Source organism: Lactuca virosa, chromosome 3 (genome assembly GCF_052849685.1).
Source record: "Lactuca virosa cultivar CGN04683 chromosome 3, Lactuca_virosa_CGN04683_v6, whole genome shotgun sequence".
In the NCBI taxonomy this organism is placed as follows: domain Eukaryota; kingdom Viridiplantae; phylum Streptophyta; class Magnoliopsida; order Asterales; family Asteraceae; genus Lactuca; species Lactuca virosa.
Window position 1 is genome coordinate 137,835,890 of NC_136428.1, and position 11,886 is coordinate 137,847,775.

The following is an 11,886-nucleotide window of genomic DNA, read 5'->3' on the forward strand; positions in this document are numbered from 1 at the left end:
TGGTGTCGTATCCTTGCCTTGACTCTTATTGTTCCCATAAGCATAATTACAACAGGCACTCCGTTTCACTGGAATTGGTGGCCTGTATTTCTCAACAGCAGGTTGATCAGAAGCAGCTGAGTTCGAAGCAACAGATTTAAAGCTCAAGGAGATGTTGGTTTGTTCAATGGTTTTCTCCTTGTTCTCATCTTCTGCTACTTTACCTGCACATAAAGTAGAAACATTAGAATCTTCAACCTGAATACCTCCTGACACAAATCCATATAGTTTGCCATAATGAAGATGTGCCTCCTTGTCAATTTCTTCCTGTGTCATAGGGATGGATGTGTAGTTATGATTGAAAGGTGGAGGAACACTATCATACCCTAGACCCTTGTTTTGATTATCTTTGAATTTTAATTGGGTTTCAAATAAGGACTCGATTGTCTGACTTGACACGGTATAATTTTTTAAACTAACATCTGTTTTTCCACACTTAATTTTCAAAGTGTCAAGTTCTTCAGTTACAGCAGCAAGTTGTCTCTTAATATAGTCATAATTTTCACACTTGTTGCTATACTCTTCCTGAAGCTTCCTAAAGTCTTTGGTTTTTGCTTCTAATTCAGCCTTCAAGGGTTTCTGTCCTTTCATGAGTTGATATCCTTCATATTTTAGGTCCTCGACTTCCCTTTTTAGCAAATCATTATGTTCACGAAGAATTTTAATTGTATCTTCACAAGATGGAGTACATGAAACTTCATTGACCGGGATGTTTGTGGAACTCATTGTTTTTCCACACTTTAAAGCGTCAAGTTCTTCAATTACAGCAGCAAGACTAAGATGATTGAGATCTTTTGTCTTCTTGATGACAGCCACGTTCATATCCCACGACTTCGGAAGTGAATTCAGTAGCTTTTTGTTTATCTCCGACTTGGTCAAGAAGACCCCAGATATATTCATCTCAGTAGTGAGAGTGGTGAATCGCTGCAGCTGAGCCTCCAGGGTTTCTCCGGGAATGTAGTTGAACATGTTGAAATTTTGTCTTAACATATCCTGACGATTCTCTTTCATGTCTTCATTTCCCTTGTTGACCTCAAAAGCCATTAAAAACACAACTAGAAGCCAAAAATAAACTTAAAAGTCAAGCTTAAATTAAAAATGTCTTTTGACTATAAACCTCAAAAGTCAAATTTAAAAAGTCAAACTCAAAAGACAAACTTGAAAAGTCAAACTTGAAAAGTCAACCTTAAAATTTTAAATAAAAAGTAAAAAAATAAAAATAAAAGTCAAAATTTAAAAACTAAAATTTTGAGTTGAAAATGATTTTTGAAATTAAAAGAAACTGATTTTTGGGCTAAATGTGTCAAATTTGCGAAACTTGGAACGACAGGAAGTGGTTATTAATAAAAATCGGAAGGATTAAACCAACAGGTTGCTTGGCCCAAGTGGTAAGATGCGTTGTTGTGTTGGGAGGAGACCCGGGCTCGAATTCCGGCACTCCCAAATCCGCCCCCCCACCCCTTTTTTTAACAAGATGCGTGCGAAGCTTGTTGCTGCTGAGCCGATCACCAAGCCGCATTCCGAGCCGAGGCCGCAAACCGCCGAGACGCTCCGAGCCGCACACCGCCGGCCGTAAACTCCGGCGACCGTAAACTCTTCGCAGATTTCGTGAAACATCGTTTTTCACCCCTTTTTGCTCCAAAACTCGATCAAAAACTCGTTTTTATCAAAAACGCGAAGAACAAACCCCCTCTAATTTTCAGAGATCTATCCAAAAACGCAAGAATCTTTCGAAAATAAGATCAAATAAGCTCCAGATCTGACAAAATTGACTGATACAATCCTTGCTCTGATACCAATTGTAATTCCCCAAAATGCTTGTGTATCAATCAGATCCGTTTGATGGTGCGGAATCCCATTCAAACGGATGATGTCAGATCAAATAGAAGAGAAGGAGAAGAAGAAGATGATGAATCTAATGTATTGATGATATGAATTAAGATCCGGATACAAGATTCACACACACTAACACACACTCTCTTTTCTCTCTCTCTTGGTCGTACACTCCTTGTGTTCATCAATCTACTCCTCACCCCTTACACCTATATTTATACATAAGAAACATGGGCTTGGTGAACATGGGCCGTGAATGGGTTTACGGCCGTAAACCTGTTCACGGCCGTAAACACAACCGTAAACACATATATGACCGTAAACACCAAGCTGTTTACGGTCCAAGACACAAAAATACATTTTCCTAGAAAAGTAAAGTATAAACCATATTTTTGACCCAACAATCAAAGCATTTCTTAAAGAAATGTATTTTTTATTATATAATAAAACCTCGGGATGTCATGTTCCGATACAGACCAAAAGCATAAACAGAACAAAATAGACCTTACAACAGTTATGAATAACTACTGGCCTATAATCCAAAATCTCTCGTTTATGTCCGCCAACTTATGCTCTTGTGCCATAACCTGTGATACAAAGAAAACCGAGTAGGTCAGGCTTCGGAGCCTGGTGAGCATATAGGGTTTTCAACCCACAATATTATATATATATATATATATATATATATATATATATATATTCCATCATCAAACAATCATTCCAATTACCCATCGCCATTATCTTCCTTACTCTTAAGGGTCTACCCTAAGATTCATCTATTCGTTCATTCCGAAGTCCCTTGCTTCCAGCGTTATAAGACAGGCACTAAGTCCATAGCTGTCAACGCTCTTTCGTAAAGCACTAATTCCATAGTTGTTATAGTTCATTCATCGGGTACTAAATCCACAGCTACCAGTGTAGGTACTAAGTCCATAGCTACCATCGTTTATCTAACAGGTACTAAGTCCATAGCTACTATCGTCCATCTAACAGTACTAAATCCATAGCTACCAGGGTTCATCTATACAGTACTAAATCCATAGCTACCGAGGTTCATCTATACAGTACTAAATCCATAGCTACCAAGGTTCATCTATACATTACTAAATCCATAGCTACCAAGGTTCATCTTTCGTCTCATCCTCAAACTCATCCTTCATCACATACCAACTATTTCGTCTACCCATGTTCTACCCAACATATTTGTAGATATAAAATACTTATACAGTTTAACTCATTTAAAACCTATATAAAACATCCATTCCACACCCATCTCAAATAAACAACAACATATAAACACATAGCACGTATTTCATAGCAAATACTTCATATTTATGTGTTAGAAGAAAGTAACTACACACTCACCCAAAACATATACTTAATACATTCAAACAATACTTGTATTAAAATCGTGTTTATGAAAGAGACTATACACTCACTTGATAAGACGATGATCGGACAGCACCTCGTCTATTAAAATAATATTCCTCGCTGAAACCGGGATGTTTTCTCCAAAACCGGGCTTCACGCGGGCAGAGTTTCGGCTCGAAAACTATTTTTCTCGGGATCTTCGGGGCTGCGGGACTTGCTACGGGTGTCGGGATGATACCGGGGCTTCGGGGGTATTTCTCGCCAAGTAGAAGAAAGAAAAAGGGGGAAGAAATGAAAAATTAGCAAACAAAATCGGCAGTTCTATTTATAGGGTGCTGAGCACCGGATTACGCTGGGCGTAACTTCCATGTACGCGGGCGTAATGCCTCTTTCACACGTACGTTGGGCGTACCGGGTGGATCAAACCGGGTGAGTCACGAATTCGGGTATTATCCGAATAAATGATTTTATTTATATATTTTAATTATTTAAAAACTTCAGAAATTCATATCTTCCTCATACGAGCTCTGTTTTCGACGTTCTTTATATCCACGCGTAGGTGAGACTATGCTCTACAACTTTCATTTAGACTCCGTTGTCTAATTTTGATTTTATTTTTATTATATTATTTTTAGTAGGCCGGCACAGGAAAACTCCGTTATAAATTCATAACTTCTTCATCTGACGTCCGTTTTTGTGTGTCTTTTTACCGTTGCACTACTATCAACGAGACCTTAGATTCTCATTTAGATTGTTTCGGCTAGAGATCACTCGATCTCATACTCGAGTTTCGGGTTGCATACTGCTAAGCTGAAACTTAGAAAAATCATAACTTCCTCATACAAAGTCAGATTGTGACGTTCTTTTTATGCACGCTCTCGGTTTAACGAACACTACAACTTTCGTTTAGATCCCTAAGGCTAAAAAGTACTTTATCGTAAATTCACTTTTTACGTCACACAACGTGGTGCCGGTTCTGTCGCGAAACTTCAACAGGTCATAACTTCTTCGTTATAACTAGGATTTCGGCATTATTTATATATTCGGAATCCTTGTCACGACCACTAGATACTCATCACCTCGATCTGATCGAAGCATCTTAATGTTCCTGCCCAACTGATTCTCTACTTCCTGTTTAAACTCTTTGAACTTTTCAAAGGTTTCTGACTTATGCTTGATTAAGTAGACATAACCATATCTACTGTAATCATCAGTAAAAGTCACATAGAAGCGGTTATCATCCATTGTGGCGGTTCTGAACGATCCACACACATCAGTATGTATGAGATCCAACAAACCCTCACCCCTAGCACAAGTACCAATGAAAAGGGTGACTTTGTCATTTTTCCAAGTAAACAAGATTCATAACTATCATCCGACTTTAGGTCGAATGACTCCAAGACTCCATCCTTTTGGATTTGGCCTATGTGTTTATTGCTCACATGTCCAAGATGACAATGCCATAATGATGCTTTATCCAAGCTATTGGAAGAATAAATACACAACACATTATTTCCTAGGTTATCTAGAAACGACATAGTTTCATACACACCATCACAATTTAATGCTTTAAAATAAAAAACATTATTATAAAAACATTAATACCACCACATTCATTATCAAACGAAAAGGTAAACCCTTGTTTGTACAAACCGTGAAAAGAAATAATATTTCTCGCCATTTCTGACGAGTAACAACATTTATTCAAATCTAAAATTAACCTACTACATAGCAGCAAATAATAAACTCCAATCTTGGTGACAGGTGAAGCTTTCCTTGTAACATTTTGTTTCGGATTGCCGTGATTAGGGTTCGTGGGCCACAAGCCGGGCATGAGGAAGTCTCGGGTTGCAGCGAGTTGCTAGAAACGTAGGGTATCTCATCATCTTTCTGTAGATATGAGGATCTTTGGAATCAGAGTTATATCGAAAGAAGCTATGATAGTTTGGAAGTTATGGCAAGTTTAGTCCTTATTGAGAAATGGGTGGCAATCGGGTACGTTGGGCATAAGTATGGGTACGCTTAGCGTACCTATGAGCATGGAATGGATGCGAGGACCACCTAGTACGCTGGGCGTACCAGAGGGTACGCTGGGCATACTAGGCATAGAAGGAAAACCCTAATTCGTGTAGTATCCTTATTTAAAGAATGAGATGGTCTCATTTCTGTCCACCATCCTCGGTGTGTAAACCCTCTCAAACCCTAATATCCGTTCTTGAGCTTGTGTGTGGCCATGTTGAGCTTATATGTGTTCTTGTGGGCTCTTGAGAGTTAAGAAGGATCATGGAAGAGAATGGAGTTGAAGTACAGGCTTTGGATCTGAGTCTTCCTGGGGCTAGAGCATCATTTGAAGGTATAAAGCTCAAAGTTTTCCCATTCTTTTGTTTTGTGCATGTTAAGGTCCATTTTAGAGTTTTTGGTCCCAAAGCTTGAGGATTTGTGAGTTGTTGCACTCCAGAGCTCAATAACCTGTCCTTTTAAGTGTTTCTTGTGGTGAGGAACCATAAAAATGAGGTCTTGATCGTGAGAATCAACCCATGCATGAGTTATGAGCAATTTAAGTTAAGGAAGTAAGAGTTTTATGTGTTGTGACCTTATCAGCCATGAAAAGGCCTAAAGTTGTTAACTTTATGGACTAAGAGATGTTAGGAAGTCCATATCCAAGAGATGAGTTAAGGTCTTAACGGGTTAAGACCCAGAAAAATGGATTAAGAAAAACTGAGAGTATGCACTGCGTAATTCCAGTACGCCCCGCGTACTGGGTTGAGGTCCCCGATCAGTTTAATGCACACTTGTGTACGCTGAGCGTACCAAGGAGGTACGCCCCGCATAACCTCTCTGTGGGCTTTTGGACTAGACTTTATTACTGGGCCTTAAGTATTGGGCCTGAATCTTTGGGCCTGTGTATTTGAGACTATGAGCAGAGAAATAATATAATGCCTTGGGCTCTTGTGATGGGCTTGTCATGTAGGTTAAGGTTGGGCCTTGGGGAAGCCCATTTATTATTGGGCCTTGGTAGGCCCAATCGGTTTAGGGCATTGATGGGCCAGTAAGTGGTCTATCTTTAGACCCAATACGTGAGAGGCTGGACTTAGTTCCTAATTGAGATAATTATGGGTTTGGCACAGAGTCAGAGGCCGGTGCGTAGCAGCAGTATCTATAGGAGTTGTTCATCATCCAAGGTGAGTCTTCTCACTATACTTTACCTAGAGTGGTAATTAGAGTTGTGTGACAGAGTACCTTGTATGCTATTTATATGATGTGATACACTGCATTATTTCTATGTGATTTATGCTATGTATGTTTCAGAGTTTACAGAGTTAGAACCAGAGGGTCCACAGAGTTAGGACCAGAGGGTCCACAGAGTTATAGCCTCGAGTGGCTAATATGTGCTGTATATGGTATTTTGGGGAACTCACTAAGCTTCGTGCTTACCGTGTTATGTGTTATGTGTTTCAGGTTTTCTTGGTATCGCAGGACGGCACCGGCTTGATTGTACACACCAGAGCAAGAATTATGTTTCGAGGATCCTGGATTATTAATTAAATAAACATTGAGTTGTGTTTTTTAAATTCAATAAATGAGGTTTTATGAAATGTAGTATGAAGATTTTATGATTTAAAATGAAAAATTTGTTTTGAAAATTTACGTTGTTACAAGTTGGTATCAGAGCCTTGGTTTGAGGGATTCGGAAGCACCTTCGGGTAAATCTGGACTCAAACTGAGGATTTGAGAAAGAATTTTCAAAAGAAGGGATTTTTCTAAAACGAGCAAGAGTTTCTAAGAGAAAACGAGAAGGAGCAGTGTGTACAGTCATCCAGAGCCCGAACGGTGATTTCCCAAAATACCCTTACTTTTGTGATATGAGATATTTTATGAGATTTTATGCATGCTAGAGGTAGGCTAGGTATTTCATATTTTAGGACTAGAGTGGCTTGATTTGTGATGCCTTAGCCTAGGAGTTGCTGTTATATGTGATGTGCTTTCGAGTATATGTGTTGAGTGAGAGTATCCAGCAGGAGTCCTTGCTAGAGAGGGATTTTAATAGAGGAGTAATCTAGGAGAGATGCCTAGATGAGCATTTGTGGAGTCTTCTAAGAGGATAGACAGATGGCCGCATGGGGCGGAGTTGCATGAGTTCGGTGATATCCTCCGAGTATGAGGAGAGCAAGTGGGATCATAACCTAGAGAGGTTTTACGTGCTAGTAGAGACTATTCGATGCCCGAATGTTGCTTGCTATGTGCTTTGTAGAACTCTCGATGATGGGAGTCAACTACTAAGTAAATATGACGATATTCAGGAGGTAGATGGATGGCATCATTAGGAGCTCTTCAGCAGTTGATGGTGGAGAAGTGTGAGGACCTAGGAAGAGCCTAGGGGTGACCATGGTCAGATGAGTGAGCTGACAGAGTAGATAATTTCGCTGGGGAGCGAGCATGCGTAACAAGATTGACGATCGAGAAGGTTGAGCAGCTACTTAGGAACTCTGGGATGGTTCGTGTGGAAAGTATGGGTAGATGTGGTAGGTAGTATGGGCCCGTACTACTAAAAGCATAGGACCCATACTCGATGCAGGGAGCATTCCGGAGGATTCTAAGTAGCATATTGAGAGGTGATGTCATGGTTCGAGTACCATGAATGGTAGCAGATTGAGAGGTGATGTCATGGTTCGAGTACCATGAATGGTAACAGATTGAGAGGTGATGTCATGGTTCGAGTACCATAAATGGTAGCAGATTGAGAAGTGATGTCATGGTTCGAGTACCATGATCGGTAGCAGATTGAAAAGTGATGTCATGGTTCGGGTACCATGATTCGTAGCAGATAATGCTTATGTTTCTCAGTGATTGATTGGGCTGAGATCGGATGCGATAGAGTATGGGGCCAGAGGGCCATGTTGAACGAGTTTCAACAAAGCATCCCTTGAGGGGGAAGTCGAGATAATTCTGAGGGATTTTTCGTAAAATGACAGATGGAGTCGCAAGACTCAAGGATGAGCAGAGGTGGCGTTTATGGAGGATTGTGGCTTGATTTGAGCAATCAGTCGCTAGTAGAGATGTCATCTTCTGTGACCCGAGTGGTGCTATTTCTGTTTCCTGTGGGAGACGTAAGAGGTGTTGAGATTTCGGTTTCTGAGTTTGGGGGTGAGCCCTGTCGGATTGCACTGATGATGATCTTCAATCATAGTATCTGGTAGTAGGTCTGCCACGAGGTAATGATATAGCTTGAACGGGTCGTCAGTGGGGACTGAGATGGTCAAGGACCATGATACAACCTATTTGAGTATAGTAGGGCATGTGTTAGCCGCAACGCTGGACGATCAAGATGAGTGAATCAGGGTGGTGGCTCTTATTGTCTTTGGTGGGTATCGAGAGTGAAAATGTGGTTTCTGCTCTTATGATAAGTGACGTGATGGGACGTTGGTTGAGGAGTCGATGATGAGGAGTATGATAGTTCTTTATTTCCCGATTAATGGTCAGGGTTAATACTGGACAGTTGGGAGGTCCGGTGGTGGAATGGTGTAAGGTTCGGAATGACTAGAGGCAGTCATGATGAGAAGTTCTAAGGATTCATCTGAGATTCGGGGTATTTGGAGTTGCTTGATCTCTGTCGGGGAGATCATCGAGCGTTGCGTAGTGTGACAACCGTCAAATTTCGGTCAAGTCAAAGTCAAACAAAGTCAACAAATCAAACCGGTCAACTCCATTAACCCTTGTATGTTAGGGTTTACGTTATGTAATCACTGTACAATTCGCTATTTTAATGAGAAATCATCATTTGGAAAATTCATGTGTTTGATTTTCCTTAGCCTTAACAGTGCTAAACAACGAACCAAAGCGATAAAACACTATTGCACAATCATCAGGATTGTGTAGGACACTAAATCATGGCTTAACGGGGTTTATGGACCTTGCGTTGCGAAGCCGGACACTCAAAAAGATCACAAACGAAACCTCTCTCAATCTCTTTCACTCAATCTCTTTCACTCAATCTCTCTCAAAAGTTCCTTTAACTTTTTGTAATCATTCGGGCCATCCCGACCCTTAACCGGGTCAAAAACCACTTGAAACGGGGTAAAAACGGGTAAAATAGCCTTAAGGACCCAAATCTCGCATCCGAAGGCATCAGGACCGAAGCCTCAGGACTGAAGCCTCGGTCCGAAGCCTCGGGTCCGAAGCCTCGCACCTTCGGCCCCCATGCGAGAGGTCTCGCAGACAGCCCCCTTTTTCCCGGTTTTCGACTACGACTTCGTTTTAGGCCCGTTTTTCATCATTTTAACGCGGGATTTTCACCAAAAACTTTATTTTAACAATTAAAACCCCATATTTCATTAATCCCCATGTTTTTAGGGCCATTCATACCAATAATTAGTGGGTGAAGTGCTTGAGGTGGAAAGATGACTTTACTTTACTTTATGACGCATGCCAACACTCACACCCACTACATGACCAGCTCTTACCCACTACATGACCAGCTCATATCCACTACATGACCAGCCCCACTCCTTGTCTAAGTATAAAATCCATCCCCTCTCTTCATACTTCTTTCATTCTCTCATTTTCCTCCAAGGATTACACTCCAAATTCTCTCACCATTCTCTCTCAATTTCAAGACTTCCAAGGCTGATTATCAAGCTTTCTTCCCCTCTTGGTAAGTATAATTCATTCTTCTTATGATTATTACACATCCTTCTACTCAAAATCATAGGAATCTTACACAAACATCGTCACCTTCATGTTAGGTTCTCGATTCGTCAAGGCATCTTCTAAGTGTTCTTGAGTTGAACACTTCTCTTCTCCTACATCCATCCTCTAATAACACATAAGGTGAGTTCATACCCCTACATTTTCATGTTTTTCTTAAGTTTTAAGGGGGGGAATACAAGTTAAAACACCAAAAACACAACTAAACTCATTTAACAGTCTTCAACAGAAAAGTTTAACTCCATTCACGGACTGTTTTGGTCAACTTAAACATTTTAGTTTTCAAAACTGTTTCAGGTGCATATAGTTCAGGATCATACCTTTAAAATGACTACTTGCACATCTCCATACGATTTTCCTACAATTTATGGTGATTTGTACAAAACTGTCTATCATTTCAGAAACAAATCCGGACCAGTCTGTGAATATGAACATTTTCACACTAGTTGGAAATCACTAAAAATCATGAGAAAATTTATGAACAAACTAGACATATTTTCTAAACTCTCAGAATTTGCGGTTTTTGATTTAGACCTTTGATGATATTTCTATAAATTTTCTAAAAACAGAAACATAAATGTTATCACTAGAAAAATACCATCAATTTCATTCACACCTTGTAACTTGTTGAGCAAGGTGTATATCATTATGTGATTATATATTATTACATTATATGTCATTTTGTCTTGGTAATTAGACTTACATCAGAAAACAAATGGATTTTTACCTTCACAAGTATGGTAAATAATTAATTTTTATAAACAAAGTTTACATCCATTATACACAAACATTTGGTAAACTATGACAATTATAGTTTATGAACACTACTACTACCCTTGTTGTGATAAACTATAATAGGTATAGTTTATGATACATTTACATAACAAACTCATTACTAAAGGGTACATTTATACAAAAGGAGTTTTCATTACACTACACGTAAATTCGTTAATGACTTCTGTGAGACATTCGCTTCAATTTACAAATAAGTCATGTATTATAACCAGAGTCTCCTCGAGGGAGAGCGTGATACTTGTGTATAGATCTATATTGGGTCTGACAAACCCACACCTAAGCTGCATGCAACAGCTAGACCGGCAGGTCTTGGGTGACAAATGTCATAACATTTCCGACGCCTGAAGAACGTCGTTACAGGCTAACTAGGTCATAGCATGGTTATAATAACTCACATGTGGTATTAACAAACATAGAATTTACGGGGATTTCACTAAAATCAAACGAGTTTATTTAAACTTGCATTGTTTTACTATAAGTATGACAAATTACTTATACATTTCGGTCTTTGGGTTTTTAAGACTACATTTACACATTAAGGAAAATATTGGATTTTCTGGAACGAACACTACTTTTACAAGAAAAGGATATAATAACTCACATGTGGTATTAACAAACATAGAATTTACGGGGATTTCACTAAAATCAAACGAGTTTATGTCGATTGAAACTTGCATTGTTTTACTATAAGTATGACAAATTACTTATACATTTCGGTCTTTGGGTTTTAAGACTACATTTACGCATTAAGGAAAATATTGGATTTTCTGGAACAAACACTACTTTTACAAGAAAAGGTTTTCATAACTACATACAAAAGCTTATGAACTCACCAACTTAATTGTTGACACTCTTTCAAAACTACTTGTATTCTCAGGAAATCACTAGACAGATAAACAAGTGCTTTTCAGGATGGGACGTTAAGGCGTCAAACATTTCATATTTTGTCAACATAATGTAATTGATTCGTAAACATGTAATTCATACAATGATGTAACTTTTTTGCAATTATATTTATGTTGGTTATGTTTACTTTGATCACTATTGAAATTGTTGTTATGATACGATACAATGAAGTCCTCCACCCCCGGACGTTTCCGCCATCCTTGGTTTGGGGGTGTGACACGTAGCACCTTCCAAGAG